The sequence below is a fragment of the Camelus dromedarius genome, chromosome 19 (assembly GCF_036321535.1).
Source record: "Camelus dromedarius isolate mCamDro1 chromosome 19, mCamDro1.pat, whole genome shotgun sequence".
In the NCBI taxonomy this organism is placed as follows: domain Eukaryota; kingdom Metazoa; phylum Chordata; class Mammalia; order Artiodactyla; family Camelidae; genus Camelus; species Camelus dromedarius.
The window spans coordinates 31,639,285-31,660,380 of NC_087454.1; the positions used below are offsets into that span (position 1 = coordinate 31,639,285).

The 21,096-nt window shown below is 40.4% G+C and overlaps 1 long non-coding RNA gene across 3 annotated transcripts in view; it reads right to left on the bottom strand.

Annotated features, from left to right (window-relative positions):
* The window catches only part of LOC135318630 (uncharacterized), a 35,744-nt gene extending 15,675 nt beyond the window's left edge, over positions 1 to 20,069 (bottom strand). Inside the window, exons 1-4 of one of the 3 annotated variants that reach the window (XR_010376910.1) lie at positions 19,953 to 20,069; positions 16,587 to 16,686; positions 15,375 to 15,472; positions 9,284 to 9,406 (exon numbers count right to left, since the gene is read on the bottom strand). This is a non-coding gene — a long non-coding RNA (uncharacterized LOC135318630). Of the gene's footprint in view, positions 1 to 9,283; positions 9,407 to 15,374; positions 15,473 to 16,586; positions 16,687 to 19,952 lie in introns of those variants that run through there. The other 2 variants (XR_010376912.1, XR_010376911.1) reach the window with 2 other exon arrangements.
* Between the last annotated feature and the right edge of the window lie 1,027 nt (positions 20,070 to 21,096).

Genomic DNA, 21,096 nt, shown 5'->3' on the forward strand with positions numbered 1-21,096 from the left:
ATTACTCTTTATTCAGCATTGCTATCTGAGTCCTAAGAGGTATCTGAAGGGAAAAAAAAGTGTGTGTGGAGTGGGGTGCGGAGAGGTGGAAGAGATCAATGAAATTATACAGACAATCAATGACAGAACCAGGACTGGGGTGTATTTTCTTCCTTCTAATCAAAGTAACCATCACCCAAAATAAAACCAAACTCTCCATTCAAGGGTCATTTCTGTTCTTCACTGATGACTTTTTCCCCCCCAGAATTTCAACAGCATTCTCTGTCAATAACACAGCATGTCTTTGCATTTGACAGCTGGGACTAATGAGCTCTGCACACAAGGTTGGTTTTCTTTGCATGTCTACACAGGGGCAGCCTGATGGAAACCCTTTGTCCTGTTATTGCTATTAAACCACACCGGAGCTGACTGCAAGGAGGATCTGAATCTGATGTAAGCCTGTCCATCTTGTGTTCTGTGCAAAGTTCTCACCGCTGGAAGTCCTCACAACGTGTAGCTCAGTTTCAGCAGTGACGCTTTCTCCAGCACGTGCCAAAGACAATGTCAAAGAGAGATTTCCTGCACTACCTATAAACTCTTTTTGAGAACTGCTTATGAACTACCCAAAATCTCCCCCAATCTCCTCATGCAAGGGGAAGCAACACTCTTCTGTTGAATTTCCCCATCTGTTACATTAGGAAGCTGGGCTCCATGACCTAAGATCATTTTGAGCTCATGAACGTTGATTTTTACTTTCTGTAGTGTTGTAAGACCTTATAGCCACAGAGATGGGATCTATCTTTAGAAAATTGTCTGACACATTTGCCCCTAATGAGATTTCTCCCTTTCAGAAAAGCTTCTCGTTTCCCACGCCCAAATCTTCTTACATAGGCTAAAGATGCCTTGTACATACATTAAACAATCATGGAATAGCTCGTATCTTATAAAATAAAACCAGCACCCAGACCCAGAAGTTAAATGCCTTTTGGGGGGTTTCTAAAAATCAGGGTTGCAGTCCAAATTTACAGTAAGGTTCCAAGTCCAATGTTAAATATTATGTTTTTATTTGGAAATACGATGCTCAGATGATCATTCTCCTTTCTTTATTTAGATCTGGCTGGCTGTTTCTATTTCTTGTTAAATGAAAAGGCAAGAATTGTGTCCCAGCATGAGTCAGCCTATTAATGTTTACCGAGGGAAAAATTAGCTACAGTTTCCAAAAGGAGGAGAATGGGGAAATATAATATATATATCTATTTAAGATATATATATATATTTATATGTATCTATTTAATTTATATATATCCTTCCTGGGCAACTTTTAATCTCATAGAAAAAAAGAGAAATAAATACTTTTGTTGTATCTAAACTGTTGGCTGTGTGGGGTTATTGTAGTAATTGAGACTGATTTGGGCTAGAAAGAACAGAGTGAGTTTTAAGGGGAGGGAGGGACACGGTTAGGTGAGGGGAGGATGAGAGTTCTGGGGCAGAGGAGCATTATGTGTGATGGCTCTGAGATAGGAGACAGTAAGCAAAGAATTAATAGGTAATTCAGTTTAGAAGGGTGAGTAGAATTGCCTGGTTGAGGAAAACAAATCTATACAATGTCTTACATCCCATAAAATAAGTCAAAATCTGTACAACTGTACATCAAAAGAGTGAATTTTAATATATGATCATTTTTAAAAGGAAAACAAAGGTATAATTACAATAACAAGTGCACTTAGGACAGACCATTCAACTGATGGGAGTAGCGGGGAGGGTGTGGCTCAGTGGTAGAGTGCTTGCCTAGCATGTGTGAAGTCCTGGGTTCAATCCCCAGTACCTCCATTAAATAAATAAGTAAACCTAATTGCCTCCGCCCACAAAAAATAAAATGAAATAAAAATTGGGTTGTCATTAAAAAAAAAGAAAGAAAGAAAGAAAAGAATCAACTGATGGGAACAGAAGAGAGCTAGAAAGTCGTGAACAAGCCATGAGTAATTTTCATGACAGCATGCCATGGACATCTGCCAGGGAGAGTGGAGAGGGCTGGCTCATCTGGAAACTTGGTGAAATGGAGGTTTGTCAAGAGAGCCTCTCCAGTACTTTCAAAATTTCGCTCTTTCTTCAAAATATACACTCTGATTGTTTGAATTCTCTAGATTTAAAAAAAAAATTTCTATATAACTGTCCTCCATCATTGATTACTGAAAGCCAGTAACACTTTTTCAGGGCATGTGAACTCCCAGATAGACTTCCTGCACTGGGCTGTTTCAGATTCTTACCCAACTCGGAGCTCTCAGTTCCTCCTCTCTGTTCTCACTTAAAGGTGATGACCTCTGTCACCCTCATGTGGGAGGACAGCTGATACAGGGCAAGTATGGCTAAGATCTCCATTGCCCGGAAGTAACCTGTCAACTCTGACCATCACTCTTTCAAGGGCTCAACTGATTTCACAAAACACATGATGGATGACAGAATGGAATAGGAGCCCAGAATGGAATAGGTATCATTCACCTATCCTGGGGAAATCATTTCAAATATGAGCACTACTGAGGTTCCTTTTGGGAGAGATCAAGAGACACCCACCATGGAAACTGGCTAACTTTCCATCCTTCTATTTCCCTTTTCCCATCATCTTCTCCTTCTCCAAACGTCTCAGAGGAGGGTGGACCTGTCCCAAAGGCTAACATCCTCCTGTGTTCTGAATTCTACCGACTTTACAAGGTCGAAATCTGTTCTTGTCCAATGCAACCCATTTTTCTATGCTCCCAGACCATTTATCCTTGGGTAATCATTTCTGTGAACATTTAGATTATTCTCAAATGAATGAAGAGCTATGGGGACATATTTTCATGCCTTGTCTGTGTTTGTCAAAGCATTCTTCAGTTACCTCTTTTCAGAATAAAATAATTGTACCTTTCCTAAAGAGATATATTTCCTATTCGTTACTGGTATTGCTTTTCTTAAAAGCTTTTCTAATCAATATGTAGAAACTCCATCTAGGTAGGTTACGTTGTAAAGAGTGTTTCTATCTGCTAAGTCAACACATGGAATCTCATGCCATTGGGGGTGTATAGAACAGGAGACCGAGGTGTACAGGACCAACACTAAAGAACGGAATGTTCTTGAAGATCCTGGTCTCAAAAGTTTCTCCATATGACCTCGGGCATTTAAAGCACAGGACTAAGAAGAAATCCACACCAGATCATGATGGTGGCGTTTCTTCTGTTTCTGCAGAGCTCTTTGGGGTTGTGACTTTTACTGCATGAGAGGAAGCTGTGGGAAGAAGAACTTGGATTGGGGAAATAGAAAGAGATCACAAGAAATGCTCACTGTCTCAGTTATCTTCAGCTGTCCCGACCCTGACCTAAAAGGAGCCCAATATTAGTCTGTTAGGAGGCAGGGCGTGGCGTCTGCCTGGCCAAGGATGGATACTGGGAGATGACGGCTGGGAGCCTCTGGACCTCCCATCCCCACATGCACACCCACTCGCCAGCTCTGCTTGGCAGTTCCAGCTTTGAGCTCATCAGATTCAAGTCTGAGCTCATGTGGAAGAAATAATACCTAGCAAGGACATCGGGCAAAGCGTGAGAAAACAGTCAAGTTCTGATTCAAACGCTGTGTGCTTGTTTTTAAATTAAATATTGAAAAGTCAACATTAGCTAATTGTGACAGAGTAGCTTTCTGAAAACATGGGGCAGTAACTTCACCTCTGCATTGACACCTTGATAATTGATAGATGTACTCTTGCCCCACCTGCCTCACTTCCTTCAGAAAAAAAAAAATCCTCTACTTAATTCCTTTTCCCCCACTCCCCTTCCCCCTCCTTTAAAAGAATGGCACCATGTGGGGTGTGACCTGTTGTTAACAAGGCAAATGAAGGGTTGATGCTTCAGAATATTTATTACGCCCTTTCTCTGTGCAAGACATTTCTAGACACTGCGGCTGCAATCCACAGGGATTCTGCCGTTCCTGCCCTTCTGAAGCTCACCCCCTAAAACAGTCTTTCTCTACTCTTTTTCACCATGGACCCCCCACCCGAGGAAATTATTTGACGTTTTTTCCTAACTGGCTCCATTATGAAATTTTAATACTACAGATATACTGTGTATCTGTTTATGTACAGGGAATGCCTGAGCCTTATCCACAGGAAGATTAAGATTTTTTTGGCCCCCCAAGAGCCAATGTTTACCCTGTGTTATTATCCCTGAGAAAAATGCATGCTGTAGGGAAAAGACAGACAATCGGCAAATAAATAAGAAAGACGGTTGAGATGAATAAAATGAAGACAATTAAAGGGACTAAAAAGTGGGGTACGTTACTCTGGATAGAGAAATCCAGTTGCTTGCACGGGAGAGAGAGAAAGGAAGCAATCTGAAGCCTCTGCTTAGCTTTCTTTCTTCTCTACCTCGGTTGGTCTGGGAACACAGGACTGTTTCATTATCCCTGTGCGTCTATTGTCCTAAAGGCAAGCGGTGGGTAAGGATGCCCGTAGCTTCCTGGTCTCATCTTCCCTGCAGCCCAGTTACATAAGTCTCCCCACCGAAACTTAAAAGGAAAAGAAAGACTAAATGTAATCCACAATGTACAAATAATTTCCTCTTCCTGTTTTGTTTCTGGGTGGGAGGGAGGTGACTAGTTTTATTTACTTATTTTAATGGAGGTACTGGGGATTGAATCCAGGACCTCATGTGTGCTACCACTGAGCTACACCCTTCCCCCTCTTCTTGCTTTTCAAACAAACTCCTGTTAAGTTATTCAGCCTCCCTTCAGCAAGCTCTACGCCAAAAGTCAGCCATTCGGGGAAACTAGTCTACTAGCTGATTTATTTCTGTGCAACTCTGAATGAGCCATTGTTCCTTAGTATGGGTGTGAGACTATCAGAGATAAATTTCACTTTCGATGGTTGTGGAACAAAGCTTATATATTTGCATAATGCTATCCACACCGACGAGTTCCAGCAAAATAACGAAGACAGGATAGCTGAATGTGCAGAGCAATGTAATGCTCCAGTTGTGTGCTCTGGTCGAGGGTTCAGAGTCCAGACTACTGTTTGCAAATTGGCAGGTAATTTAACCACTCTAAGACTCAGTTTATCCATATGTAAAATGGGAATAAGGACACTTATCATACTGGGTTGTTATAAGCAACAATGGCCAGGAGGGTATAGTTCAGTGGTAGAGCCCATGCTTAGCATGGACAAGGTCCTGGGTTCAATCCCCAATACCTCCATCTAATAAATAAACCTACTTACCTCCCCCCACCAAAAAGAAAAAGAAAAAAAAACCCAAACAAATCAAAGAAACAATGAAGGTACTATATATAAATTATTTAGTGTAATACACGGAATGTAGAAAGCCCCCTGTAAATGTCTGCTGCTATTATAGCTGTTTCTGTAAGACAACCATGTTTTGTTAAGGTAATCCTGCCTGCTTTTGCTTTTTTTTTTTTTTATGGTAAAAAAGTTAAAATTTGGTTAAAACCAAAGCAGGAATGGCATTTTGCCTAATCTACCTTTTGGTTACACTTGCCCTTCAATTACACATGTTGGTATTTTTCTAAACTAATCCGTTACTTCATTTTCCTCCTTCGGCTGTCAAGTTATGTTTTATAATCGTAATTTTTGCTCCCCTTCGTTAGTGCTGTGAGATGGTGAGTTAATATTAGCAGATTTTACTCGCTTGAGTCCTTACGAAGGCTTAACACAATTTGAGTGCAAGAATGTTCAAAAACCAACTCTGTCTCCCCAGTTCCTCCCTGAATGTGGATCAGCTCTGAGAACTTTATCTTGGCTTTTTTTTTTTTTTTTATCTTGGCTTTTAGCATCACTATCCTGATCATTATCTATGCCAGGGTCCTCTGGTCTCACCTTGTCTACATGTCTATGCAATATTTCTGCTGTGTGTTCCTGACTCTCCATTCCTTGTCCAAACCCTACTCAAGTCTATTTCCTCGAAAGAAGTGCTCTTCCCATCTGCCTGACACAAACTCAAGCACAGTGGGAAGGACGCTCATCATGTTGAGGGCCACCTGGCATGTCTGAACACCCTTCCTCTGACTGGGGAACTACCCCACAGGTTTCTGAGCCTATTTATTTAGGGTTGAGGGATTCGGCCGGGGCAGACCTTGGGCTGGTGGGGCTTGAAGCTAATCCAGTTTGGGGAAACTTTCTTTCAGAAAAAAGCAGCAAAATTATGAACTTAAAATTAGGTTGAAAAATTAAATACTTATCTTTTAAATTGAAGTTTGGTCGGTTTACAATATTGTATTGGTTTCTGGTGTACAGCATAGTGTTTCAGTTACACACATATGTATTTCTTTTCATGTTCTTTTTCATTACAGGTTATTACAAGATATTGAATATCATTCCCTGAGCTATAAGTACTTATTTAGAATGAGGGGAAAAGTTTCAAATTACACGTTTTAAAAGCTGACTAGTACCAGAATATCACAAGTCAAGAAAAGCAATGTCATTCTAAATTAACTGCCTAATGCAGCTCCTTAATATTTTTCTTTATTATTTAAAACATTTATTTATTTATTATATATGTATGACTATTTTAGCTGCATACAATGGTCTTATTGTATTTTTATAAAAAGAATAGAAATATACTTAAGACTTTCCTTGAGCAAAATTGGTCCAAGTTTTTATTATTATTATCAATAATTTAGAGAAGTTTTTTTAAAGCTTCACAACTCATAGCTGATAATGTTGTGTAAATTTCATAAGTGTTGTTCTGTGAATTTTCCCAAACCTGTGCCATTTCTAGGACTCACTCAGGGCCTTGGAAGGGGTCTCGCAAGTGAGGGGGCCTGAGGCTGAAGCTTCCATAGCTCCACAGTGCATCCGTCTCTGAGAGTGGTTAGGTTTCACCCATCAGACATAATCATAAAGATTTCACTCCAGCAGGGGACAACCTCAGGGAGCAGGAGCCCTTGCAATTGACCGTTTCAGAAGAATGACAATAGAGGCCTTGCAGAACATCCTGGGTGAAACTTGCGGCGTTGAGTCTCCTGAGTCACTGGCGGGGCTGTGGTGCCTGTGCCCAGCGGCAGTGGTACCCACTCCCCTTGAGCAGCTCTCACAAGATGATGTGGGCGTAGATCCTGGCTGCAGTGCCTCTGAGCCTGACTCACCATCACTCTTGAAAATTCCATGAGGTACCAAACGTCCTTTATCAAATTAAAACATTTTTTTTCTTTGTCCTAAACTCGCTAGAGTAGTTTCTGTTTGCAACCTTGAATCCTGACCTGTACATGAGGGAGGGCTGAGGCCGAGGAGGAGGCATCATGAGCCTACCTGAGATGATGGAACAAGCCAAGGATGGGAAAGTGAATCAAAGCCTAGGGCGCAGCAGAAAACGCTTGTCCGAACACCAGGAAAGTAAGGATGAAGGTCAAAGACATGGGGCCCAGAGTTAAAGGCAGAAGTCAGGGAGCCAAGGATCTCGGTTAGTGGAAAGAGGAGAAGGCAAAGGAGATTGAAAAAAGGCAAAGAAAGGTGGGTCAAGACTCCATATGATGGGCCAGCAGTTGGGTGGCATGAATGAGGGTTGGGTGGGCTTAAAAAGAAGTGGAAGCAGACAGCTATAGAGAACAGACTCGTGGTTACCAGTGGAGGAGGGGCACAATATGGGATGGGAAGTGGGAGATACAAACTGCTGGGTGTAAGATAGGTCAAGGCTATATTGTACAACACGGGGCATACAGCCAACCGTTTGTAATAACTGCGAATGGAGTGTAACATTTAAAAATGGAATAAAAATTTAAAAATTTAATTTTAAAACTTAAGATAATAAATATGGTAACTAAATTAAAAAATACACAAAATTTTGTCTTGAAGACATCATTAAAGAAAAAAGAAATGGAAGAAGACTGGACAGCACAGTAACTCAGGCTCTCATTACCTCGCACTTAGAAACAAAAGCCTTCCAACCTCCTCCCACCTTCTATTCTGCCATGCCGTATGTTCTTTATACAAAAAACCCAGTGAGGCCATTGTAATTGCCCTAATTTAAAAAAAAAAAATCAATTGTGGCTCCCCATGGCCTACCGAACATAACAGAGCTCATATGCTGGCATTTCTGACCCTCTCATGTAGGTCAATCCATCCTTCCAACACGTTCCTTGTCAGTCTGTCTGCTCTTGCCCCGCCTTCGAGCCACGCTGCACCATTGGATGTTTCCTAGACACGCGTTTCCTTTTCCCACAGTTATGTTGTTCTCGCTGCCTGGGGTGCCCTCCCCGCCCCATCTCAGCACATCCGCGTCCCTGTCTTCCAAAGCCCAGTTCCAATGACGCGTTTCTTCTTCAGCAGCAATATTTCCTCCCCTGAAGCACATTAATGGTATTTCTCATATTACTTTCCCCACCTTCCATTACAGCCTTTTGGGTACGTATTTTTGTGTCCTCTAAGAAGCCAGAAGCTCGCTTTGGGCAGAATTCTTGGCACAGGGCCTCATATATTCAGGGGCCCCAAACAGTGTTGAACTAAGGGTTGAGTGAAGCAACTCTTGATACATAATTTTCTCGAGAACCTACAGCAGGTGATGGTGGGCAGGAAAGTGCGAGTTCTGACATCAGGAGTGGAGTCACAGCTCTGTCACTGACTAATGCAGTCTTGCCGCAAGTTGCCGCTGGGAATGTGGAGGTAACACTCCCTACAGACGGGATTATTCTGAGAACTGAGCAAGGTTCTAGAAGGCACCTAGTGCAATTCCTGGCACAGAAGAGACGCTAGCTGGGTGCTAGTGTCTGTCTCTCCCTTAGCCTTCTCTTCAGTCCTGGCATCTCTCGTTCCATACATTGGTCCTCACGCAACTCAGTTTCCTAGTCTGCTCATCTACCCTCTTTCCTCAATATTGCTCTTAAAATGTTTGACTATTAACAGGAGTGAGGGGTATAGGTCAGTGGTATACTTGCTTGGCACGCATGAGGTCCTGCACCTCCTTATTTATGCTAAGCATTCAATCCCCAGTGCCTTCATTAAGGGGACAAAAGAATTTGACTCTTAAGATGCCCCAAGGGTGCCCTAACCAGCTCCTAGAACAGAGGGAGTATTACTTGGCATGATCTTAATGTCCTTTATTTTTGTAGTACTAGAGAGTCAGATCATATTTTGACTAATTTTAAGGTTTAGATTAACTTTAAATCTTTGGATTTTTCTAGAGCAACCTAACTCCAGATCGTATGTTCATTTCCTCCTTGAACCTAAATGCAAATGCTAACACCTGTCTCTGTTAAGTTTCAACTAATGTATAAAAAGCCCAGAATTTCACTTTACCAAAAATCATGTTCAGCCTTGATTTTAATAGTCTTTCAAAGGGTATGGGGGGAGGTTGGTGGGAGGGGCACTAAGCGATAATTTCAGAACATTCTTCTTTCGTTTAATTCAGAAGAAACACCTCCCACGGTGAGCTGTAACGCAGGCCAGCATTTGTGTCTGAGTGGACGGAAAAAAAAAGTGACTGCACTTTGCCAATCAGAGCCACATGAATAATTAAACTTCAACAAACTTAGTAATTGAAGAATAGAAAAGCATTTTTTAGAGATCACCTTTGGAAAAATGAAAAAGAAAAGTGACATTCTTTCATTTTTCAAATAGAAAGAGTTCTCCTGTGTTTTCGTTAAACACTGTGTTGCTCTACCAACAGAATTGCCTAAAGTCTGTGCTCAGCAGCTAATTGTCTTGCTCTATTGCAAAAATCTTAGAAATGTAAGTTTCTCAGATTCTGTGCAGATAAAATTGCTTTTCTGTGAGAACATGGGAAATAAAGCAATCTAAACGTGAAACCTTTTACTAAGGTTCTTTCGAATAACTTCCCATAGAGGACCTGTAAGTGATTTTTTTTAATCATTAGAAACTTACAGGACAGATTTTAGGGAGCCTACCCATTTTTCTTTATCAATGTAAACCTTACATATGTCAACCATCGTTTTAAAGGGAGAGATATTAAATAATAAAGAGAAACTTCTTCTGTGTAAAATTTCTATAAAAGTAAAAGACCTTTAGTGGAGTAAGGAAGAAAAAGTCTTTTTAAAAAAAATGCTTCAATCTCTGTGCACACTTAGGGGAAATAAAATGAGAACTAAATTCTAAACCAAAAATAATATTATAGTAAGTTAGTGGGATTCACTTAGTCTGGGGCCAATATTTCTTTTCCATTAAGGCTTGTTTGAGATCCAAACAAAACAAACGAGCCATCAAATACGTCTTGAGATTTCAGTGCCAATAAAGTTAGGAAAGAGGGAAGGTGGAAGGTAGGGCTAGGGAGCGGAATCACTTTTCGACTCTTCGTATGAAACTCAGAAAATCCTATTTTCCCATTTATAGTTGGGAATTCAGTAACTTAGCATACATAAGGATATCCAAGATAACCAAGACTCAAAAAGACCACAATTTTGGTTAGTTTGTTTGAATGCTTTTAGATGTATCGCATATTGCCTAACATAGAAAGCAGACCATGTGAAATATAATTACGCTTTTCTCAGTTAAGACTGTCATTATTAACGTTTTCTGTTGCCTGGTAAATGGGGTCGGTGGGGGCTATCAGGCTGCAAGTGAGTGCATGTTCTGAAATAGCTTTCTTTCCTGCTTCGTATGTATATTTGCTGCTTTGTTTTAGAACCAGGATCGTTTTATATTGAAGTATAGTTGATTTACAATGTTGTGTTAGTAACATTGTGCATAGTGATTCAATTATACATGCACATATATGTTGTTACAAGGTATTGAATGTCATTCCCTACACTGTATACAGTGGGTCCTTGTTGTTTATCTATTTATACATAGTAGTTTGTATCTGCAGAACACATGTTAAGGCTTACTGGGAAAGGCCTTTATTAGGTTGAACTATGAAATTGTTGATATTTAATTATTTTTAACCTATAAAACATCCATTTCTCCTGCTTTAAGCTAACATAATCAAAGATTAAGTCCAAAGCTGGGAAACATTTCTGTCAATGGTCTTGGTCTGCACTCTTTGATGTTTACAGAGCTCTTACCATATCCAACATGATGAGATGCAAGCTACCCTGGGCATCTTTCCCCCTCCCCACATACAGTTCCTGGAACTCATGGGCTGGTTTTCCATTGCCACAATCAAGAGACAAGAGAGCCACATTTCCTCGAGTGTGTCATCTTGCCCTGCTGGCTTCTCTGGCAGCAGAATGCTTTAGTCTCCTATTTCCGGTCTACTGTCATCAACGCTCCACCTATTGCTTTGCTAGCTTTTAGCAGCATCACGACGAAAAATACTTGGGAGTTCAAATCATTGACTTTCAGAGCTAGAAGAGATCCCGGCAAACACTCAGCCCGGCCCGCGCACAGTTAACATTGCTGAGTGCCAGCTCCTTTTGTCGGTCCAGTTTTCACCCAGTCTTCCCCCCTTCCTGTTGCCGCCGATGTGTTTTGGCCGTGGGCTTGACTTAGCTGTGGGGATGAGCTCATTGGTCTGGAATCTCGGCCTAAGCCAATGTGCTCACCCAGGTCCCTGTTATTAGAATGGGTGTTAGGGGCTGAATTGTGTCCTCCCAAAATTCATAGGTTGAAGTCCTAACCCCCAGTAACTCAGGATGTGACTGTATTTGGAGACAGGGCCTTTCATCAGGTCATTAGGTTCAAATCAGGTTATTCGAGTTGGTCCTAATTCAGCATGACTGGTGTCCTTATAAGAGAAGGTTTGGACACAGACAGGTACAGAGGGAAGACAATATGAAAACACGGGGATAAGATAACCATTTGCAAGCTGAGGTGAGAGCTCAGAAGAAGCCAACCCTGCTGACACCCTGATCTCAGATTTTTAGTCTCCAGAACTATGAGAAAATTAATTTCCATTAAGACACCCAATCCGTGGAATTTTGTTATGCCAGCCCTAGCAAACTAATACAATGGATTGGTCCTTGGGACAGAATCCAGCCTGAGTCAACAAGGAGAGAGGTTTTTTTGGAAACCAAAAGGAAAAGAATGTCCCTGTTTAGAATGGCCATCATTCAAAAATCCACAAATGACAAATGCTGGAGAGGCTGTGGAGAAAAGGGAACCCTCCTTCACTGCTGGTGGGAATGCAGTTTGGTGCAGCCACTAAGGAAAACAGTATGGAGATTCCTCAAAAGACTAGAAATAGACTTAACATATGACCCAGGAATCCTGTTCCTGGGCATATATCCAGAAGGAACCCTACTTCAGGATGACACCTGCACCCCAATGTTCATAGCAGCACTATTTACAATAGCCAAGACATGGAAACAGCCTAAATGTCCATCAACAGATGACTGGATAAAGAAGATGTGGTATATTTATACAATGGAATACTACTCAGCCATAAAAACCGACAACATGACGCCATTTGCAGCAACATGGATGCTTCTGGAGAATGTCATTCTAAGTGAAGTAAGCCAGAAAGAGAAAGAAAAATACCATATGAGATCGCTCATATGTGGAATCTAAAAAACAAACAAACAAACAAACAAAGCATAAATACAAAACAGAAACAGACTCAGACATAGAATACAAACTTGTGGTTGCCAAGGGGGCAAGGGGTGGGAAGAGATAGACTGGGATTTCAAAATTGTAGAATAAATAAATAAGATTATACTGTATAGCACAGGGAAATATATACAAGATCTTATGGTATCTCACAGAGAAAAACATGGGACAATGAATATATATATATGTTCATGTATAACTGAAAAATTGTGCTCTACACTGGAATTTGACACAACATTGTAAAATGATTATAAATCAATAAAAAATGTTAAGAAAGGAAAAAAAGAATGTCCCTGTTTAAAAGAGAGCACCAGAAGGGAGACTCTTTCTTCTTCTCAACATTGTGAGAGAGGGATATGAATCTTGTAAATTCTCCAGTTGTTTTGTCATCACAAGGGATGCTGCCCCAAGAATGAGCCAATACTCAGAGATGAGCACAGCCAGGAGAATTGAGGAAACAGGAACTGGAGTTACTTAACTGAACCAACCTCAACGCCTGCTCAATCTCTGGACTTCCCGTGATATGAGCCAATAAATCTGAGTTGTTGAAGCCTAAGGCCAAGTGTCCTGTTACTTATAGTCTCTTTTGGAGTTGAAGTGTTATCTACACTTTCATCTCACAGAGGGAGGCTGAATCCTTCTCAAATTTAAGTAACTTGTCTGATGGATCAGAACAGAGATGAAATAACTCAAATTGCCTTTCCTTAACACATCCAGGTTAAAGGTTGAGGGTACACATAAGTCACAGGGATGTAATACACAGCACATGGAATATGGTTAATAACACTGTCATAACTCTGTATGGGGACAGATGATCCTAGACGCATCATGGTGACCATGTCAGTGTATGCACATGTCAAATCACTATGCAGCACACCTGAAACTAATGTTACATTATATGTCAACTATGTTTCAATTTTTTTTTAGATAGCAAAAAAACTTAAAAGAAAATAAAAAAGAAAGAAAACTAGTGTCATAGCTTGGAAATCAAGTGTTTCCCTCTCCTTTATCAATGGTAAAGTTGTCCACTGCACTCAATCATTTTTTTAAAAATGTAGCTAAATAAAAAGGAATTTGATTTTTTTTTTTAAAGATTGAGAGTATATACATAATTGGTAGGAACATTAAGGAGAGTATGAGTAAAGGGTTTCATGAACAAGATGAAGAAAACATTCACTCTTATTTGAACAATTCGGAAGAGCTTAAGAGAAAATTGAAATATTGGAAAAGGAGAAAAAGGATCTGAAAACTAGCATTCTGTGTCAAGTCAAATTTTTTTCCTTCCTTGTAACCTCATCTTTAGTCTTTTTAGAAGGGACTCTCCCCTCCCCAACCTTCTTCCCCTTTATTTCTCTTGCTGCCGTTCCTCAAGATTCTAGTGCAGTTCTAACCGCTCCTCCACCCGGGAGTAGCCTGTCCGCACCTCCACCCGGTTTTAAATACCTGAACTCCGATGTCCACGCCCCCTCCCAAGACCGGCAAAGCATAATTACATCTTCAGAGTAGCTTCCATGCTTTGTAAATGATTAAGACACGTGTTTTATGAGAATGTTGTTGATCTCCCATATAGAAAATTCGTATTAACCATTTAGGGAAGTGGAAACTTTACCACATTTGGCCACTTTAAACCTTCTCGATAGCTTCAAACCACTCTATCTCACTTACCTTGACATTTTTGTCCCAGAAAGTGGAAAATATCACACTGAGATATTCTCATTTTATACGTTCTAGGCCATGTTTTTGTTATGAATTCCTTCTTTTAAATATTTGCAAGCTAAATTAGACTAGATATTATCAATCAAATTTAAATTTTGTTTATAAAAAACATACTCTAACTATAAGCGAAAGCAGGAAACTCTCCCCAGAGCTTACAGCTGTGTCTGGCATATAGTACATATAAAGAAATGTCTTTTGAATAAATATTTGAATGGATGATTTCTTTTTGTTTCTTTTTTTTTAAAACCCCTTCCCTGGAATGAATGATTACTAATACAACTCTGGGATGTATTTGTGCGTTGCAAGTTGTTAAGTAATTTTACTTAAAAAAAGCGACCTCTTAGGTCAGTGTAATAGCAAATCTTCAAAACTTCAAATCAATATATACTATAGGAGATAAAAAGCTGTCTTGTCAAGTTGGTAGGGCTAAACTTGGGATGTTTTTATCTGAACCTGCCGATTACTGACAGTGTTGGACAGTTATCAGACGAAGACTTGACCTCTGGGGATACCATTATGCAAGGAATCCATAGCAGGTAAACTTTTCTTCCTGGTAGTGGGAGGAGCAACTAGTGTTCCCATTCATCTAAACTGCTGCCTGGTCCTCTCTCACCGGGGCACATCACTGTCTTGTCACCCTTCTGTAGGCTGTGGCTCAGATCAATAAAACCAACCTGGGTTTTTACAGTCGGCATGGATGGCGTATCACACCTTTGTTTTCTGAAGGTCTCCAAGTTTGCTGTGGGGCCACGCTATGGAGTACTTAAGCAAAACTGAAGTTGAAAGACGTGGACCGTCTGTGGTAGAAAAATCTAAGAAAGTTTGTCTTTCCATAAATAAGGCACGGTCAAAATCCTACTACTGTATTTGTTTTGATAGCTCATACTCTTCTTTTTTTGTTGTTGTTGCCCTTGGTTTAATGATTTTAAACTTTGAATTTTGGGGGGTTTAAGTTGCTTATTACCCTAAAGTACAATTAGCATTACATCTAAACGTAATGACTGTCCGCCTCATTCTGGTCAGGAACTTGAAATGGGAAAATAATCATTTGATTAGTGTCAATCTACTTGACCACTTATACTTTTCTAGAAACTGTAGTCTAGAAATTGAATATGAATATTCTAGGAACGGCAGTCCAGGATTTGTGCATTCTTGATTTAAAATCTTAAATATCCAAAAAAAAATCTTAAATATCCAGAACACCAACCTTTGAAGTTAGCCAAGAGTACTCACTGAAGCACAGGTTGACTTTGTATGTTAATATACTCTATGTCTTCTTTCTTCATGCCAGAAACAAAAGAATTCCTTTAAAAAAAATGTTACCTACTGGATCAAAGATTGAAAAGGAAAAATGCATTTAAGTTTCACTCAACAACTTTCATGCTTCACTGCTCCTAGCTCAGCTTTCTTTTCCTAATTTTGTGTATCTAGTGCCAGTTTTTCACAGAGTTTTAAAGACAAGGCTGATTAAAAAGGATGTGTCCTGTTTCTTAAGTGTCGCTAGAGAGGATTAAAAAGCATGCCACTTGGCAGCTGATTAGCTATATTTTTTCCTCTTTGCGCTCAGTGTTCACGTAACAGCAAGGTGAATTTAATGCTCTAACCAAGTTTTACTAACTGCAACTCTGGGGAGAGAAAGCACTTTCTGATCTTTGCTGTTCTAAGAACAATCATCATTGAATAACTGCCATATTACATTACATGGTAAACAGGTAATCTTCGGTGTTAGCTACCAAGGAGACTTTAACAAAGAACTGTGTATTTCCATTTGTTTTCCTGGGGCAATGTTTTCTGCTCCAGCCACCACGGTCACTTCCAATCATGGAGCTCTAAGAAGTTAAAGGAGACTAGAACAATGTCAATGCCATTTTGGTACCCAACAAGGAGCCGTTAGGAATCCGTTAAAGTGCATAAACTTCCCCACGGGTTCTACGAAATAGCACATCAAATGAAACTTCTATCCAGGATCATTAAAAGCAAAAGCAAAAAATAAAAACAAAACAACAGCAACAAAAATGAAAACAACAACAACAACAACAACAACAACAACAACAAAAAACAGTTCTTTGTTTGAAGCCTCTGGGCTGGCTGCAGATTTGAGGTGCAGTGAACGTGCCAGAAGCAGCTGGCCAGGTCTTGTGACTCACAGACACATGACGCTTCTGCTGGGAGCACAGACAGGTGGAAACAGACCTGATCTGTTCACCAACTTAGCTCTGGGATTTCAAATTTATCACCCACTAGTTGGTGGGAAACAATGCCATTTGCAATTTTTTTTTTTTTAATCAGCAAATGCTTGTAGATTCAAGGTAACTTTGAGAAAGGAAGGAAAATGAAACTTCCAATCAAATAGGGTGTGTGACAGCAGCCTCAGTGTGAAGGACTCGCTTTTAGGGGAGAGCTAGGTCAGAGCTCTTACCTTCTTTGTGCCCCTAAATCATCCCGGGTGTCTGTCTAATGTCCTCGTGCTGGAACTTCGTCCGTAGAGACTCTGACTTGCCCATCCAACAGTCCCATTTCTAGAAGGGAGGCAGAGGAGATTTTACTTTTCCTTGTGTAGCTTTATATCCTATTTGAATGTTTCCATGTTTATCTATTTTCTGTTTTTAAAAATTACTTTGAAAAGCATCTGTCCTTAATATGCCCTTTCCTAGACACACCCCACGTACTAGTGGTTATAGTTCTTCTAGGTACTCAAAAAAAAAAAAAAAAAAAAACCAAAAACCCAACATCAAAACAGAAATCTATCTACAGTGTTCAGTCTATTGGACTCATATTACAAAATGTTATGGTAAAGAAAAGGATCGAAAAGTCTGGTTCTGCCAATACATAAATTTTAGGCAAGTTCTGTAACCTCTCTGAGTCTCAGATTCTTCAACTGCGCAATGGGTACTTTCACCCTGTGCTTGTCTCTTGAGGTTGAGTGGAAATTAAATGATACCCACGTAAAGCAGTTTTTATACAGCAGGTGATCAACAATGGTTTGTACCCACTGTCTACCCCAACCCCTGTTCCCACTCAGACATAAGGGGTAGTTTACAGCATATTGAATTCATTTTGTCCTATCTTTTCATGCAGATATTTAGCTTTTTCACTTACAAATGTAGAAAATGCAATGATCATTTCCTCAGCTGAGTATCCCAGGCGGAACCCAAAGGCAGTCATTACACAGGATTTTTTTTTCCTAGTTAGCAAACATTCTCTGATTCTTTTCTGCTTGCTTTTCCTCATCACCTGCCATTTGTATATGCATCTTTCTTCGTTGGTGTCTGTTTATATGTAACCACAGCTTTCACAGCTTCACAAAACTCAAATAATGTTTCAGAGAGTGGCATGTTTTTAGCTAGGAGACAGGTGGCTTGGGGGGTAGGCTTGAGACTCGGCTGTCACTGTTGATGATGGCATTTCATGCCTGCCAGGTAGATGCACAGTCCAGGGACTGAAATGAGACAAGGAACCAGACAGATTACCCTAACACAGTGGGCGGCCTGTGTTTGGGGCTTGAGAGTTTTCCCATATACTTTACCTCTCTGAACAAAATTAACATTGTTACTTAGCATTCTCCTGCCAGCTCTGGAGAGGGTTTTGGAGGCTCTTGTGGCTAGACCAGTAGCATCAGCATCGCATGGAAACTTGTTACAAGTCCAGAATCTCAGCTGGTCCCCCCTGTGCAGCCGTTGAATCAGAATCTGCATTTTCAGGAACGCCCCCATGTGATCCGGGTGTACAGTACAGTTTGAGAAGCTCTAACCTAGGGGATATATTTAAGTTTAACTTCCCAGTTGACTAGGCTACCTGACTGTCTGGAGATGTCTCTTAATTTAATTGAGACTGTATTTGAGACCACAACATTCAGAATAGGTTTACTACATCTTCTGGGTGATGTACCATGTTAGTTACATTTTAGTAGCTGGTTCTCAGTGGAAAAGGTAGGGATGAATCATAGTCTGAATTCTACTTGGCAAAGACAGCGTCAGGTACCAGATATGTGTTTGGACTCAGTGCCATTGATGGCCTCTTTCAGCAGTGAAACTGTACTTTCTCATTTCTATTACAGAATTATAGGAATAATTAAAATAGTAGTAGTTAAAATAATCAGAATAATCAGAAGTAGTAGGTTTACATATCATCTCTGAGTCCTATGTCAATTTCTCAGTTCCTGCCATAATACTCTGAAGTTTCTTGTCAGCTAAATCATTTTTTGTTCCCAAAACATCTGAATTCAATTTTTGTTTCATATTGGCGACCAGACACACCTGATCACTCTTTGCACTAGGATACTTTTTGGTGACAAACTCTTTTGCTTTTATTTTTCAGATGCAGCATTTTTTACACTTTTTTCCTTCAAAAGTTTGCATATCTTATTATATCTTTTATAGCCATATAGTTTTTGATGTAAAAGATCATTGATTTCTTTAACATCATATTGAAGATATAGACCAACTTTTATCACATCACTTCTAAGTGAAATAAAAGTACATGTTGATGTCAGGAAAATGATAACTTATAAAATTGATTCAGTGTGTGTGACCTTTCTGGCAGAGACACCATTTACAACTGTGAATCCTCCGTCAAAAAATGGTTAATTTGCACACCTACAGAGGACTCACTGTGTTTCAGACGGTGTTCTAAGGCTTTAAAAAATCAACTCATTTGATTCTCAAAACAACACTACAAAATATGTTCCATTATTATGGTCATCTTACAAATAAGGAAACACAGGCGCAGAGAGGTCAAATAACTTGCCCAGGGTCACACAGGCAATAAGTGGCCTAAGTGCCACATTGGGTGGCAATAGGTTACTCCTTACAGTCACAGTATCCTACCTTGTGTCTCTTGTAACCAGATTCAGTGTCCAATTCCCTCCTGAGACTTTACATCATGGCTACCCCACCTCACAACTGCCACGTGTTTCAAACTAATTTTATTTTCCCTCTATTTGATCAAAATTAACATCCTCGGCTGCATTTATTTCAACCAGTTATTAGGAAGAAACAGAACTCTGATTTAAACTAATTCATACCAAGGGGGATTAGATCATAAATAGATTTCAGCTTCACCTAGTCATCGTTGCCTGGGTTTTCACAGTTTAAAGGTGAACAGTTACTATTTTGAAGGGGTTGGTCTCAGTTGAAATAGTTTTCAAAATTAAGGAGGGCCAAAGTTGGGGGTCCAGCAGGAGGGACCTAAATCCCAACAATCTAGCCCCAAACCCCAAAGCTCCGCCTTTCTGTGTCAGAGTTGTACATAGAATAGACTCCATTGCTTAAAAGAAAAATAAATTAAATCATCACTCTGATAACTTTGGGGCTCTTTTCCTTCCCCTGCCCACCATGGGACACATTCTGTTCACCTCCTCCCCATAAGAAAGCACTTTGGGGCTCACAGAACAGGGCAGAACCCCTCTGTGATCAGAGAAACGCAGGAGGAGGTCTGGGAAGTAATTTTGAGCAGATGTTTGAGCCTCTCAGGAATGTGAAATCACACCGCAGAGGTGAATATCTCGGCGACAGGATTATTCTATTTGATACCTGGTGCCAATAACCACACTTCCCAGAATCTTGGCCTCAAAGATCCTTGACAAAGCAAAACTTTTATACCGGGGATCGCAGGAACAGGAAAGTCACCAGTCAGGTCTATGCCTGGTCCCGCAGCAGCTGTCCTCCGAGGTCCCTTAGAAAAGGCCTGAGACCTCCAGGGGCCTGGACTCCTCCCTCAGCCCCAGGCAGGTGGCCAGTCCACTTCCTGCAGTTTTTCCTGCCAAACGGCCGAGATTGCATCTCACCTAATGCCTGCAACGTTGTCCTTTGATGGAGTCAGATTTCTGGTCACGGGTCAGATCTCTGCTTGAAGCAATTTCTTCCTCCACACCCACTGAATTCTCCAGGGAATCATGGGGGTTTATGCAGATTTTTACAGGCACATATTGGTAGCATTGAGAGCAGCTGAGAATTTTCTTCCTGGTTCTAGTTAGCAATTAACTTATGACGGCAACTCTTCTAAAGCTAATTTGATTGTGTGTGTGTGTGTGTGTGTGTGTGTTTGTGAGAGAGAGAGAGAGAGACATAGAGGACCTGTTTTAAGCGATAGCACACGAAGTTACACACCACTTTTCCTAATCAATCAATGGCCCAGTAGCAAAGGGTTGAGACTTTTATTGGGTCAGAAGTAATTAGTACCAGTAAGTTCCAGAGATCTGCTGTATAACATAGTGCCTTGAGTTAACAACAAGGGATCGTGTACTTAAAAGTTTGTCAAGAGGGTAGATCTCATTTTACTACAAGAAAAAAAGGCAGGAGGACATAAGGAAACTTTGGGAGGTGATGGAGGTGATGGGTATATTATACATATTGGATACATTATATATAAATACAATATATGTATATTATCTGGATTGTGGTGATGGTCACAAGAATAATATACATGTCCAGACTCACCATACTGTGTACATGTATGATGTCCAGTTTTTTGTTTACAATTATACCGCAACAAAAGATGAAGAAAAACAGAATAAAGTCCTATTCTCTCAGAAATTTCTCAGTTGCCATAGAAGGGAAATCAGCATGCCTTCTCCCAGATGCCCCCACTGTGGTTACCTAGGGGCTGAACAAACAATTTTCCACTTAATTCCTTTAGCCTCCGGGAGTCCATGGGCCAATTCAGTAACGCACCCAGAGGGATCAACAACCTGACTGCAGTGAGACCTGCAGACACGTTTCTCAGAGAGAAAGCCTCAGGTTACCGTTCCTACTCAAGTCCTACTGATAGGTTTCATTGTCTGTTACTAAGAGCAAGACTCCTGTCACTAGGCACACTGGAAACATCAGTTTTAGCTTGTGATGAAGCAGATTTTCTCAAGATCTTCATAATAAAGGTTTTGCATGTGTTTGATGACTATTAAATGTGTGTGCCCAGCTGAATTGCTGTTT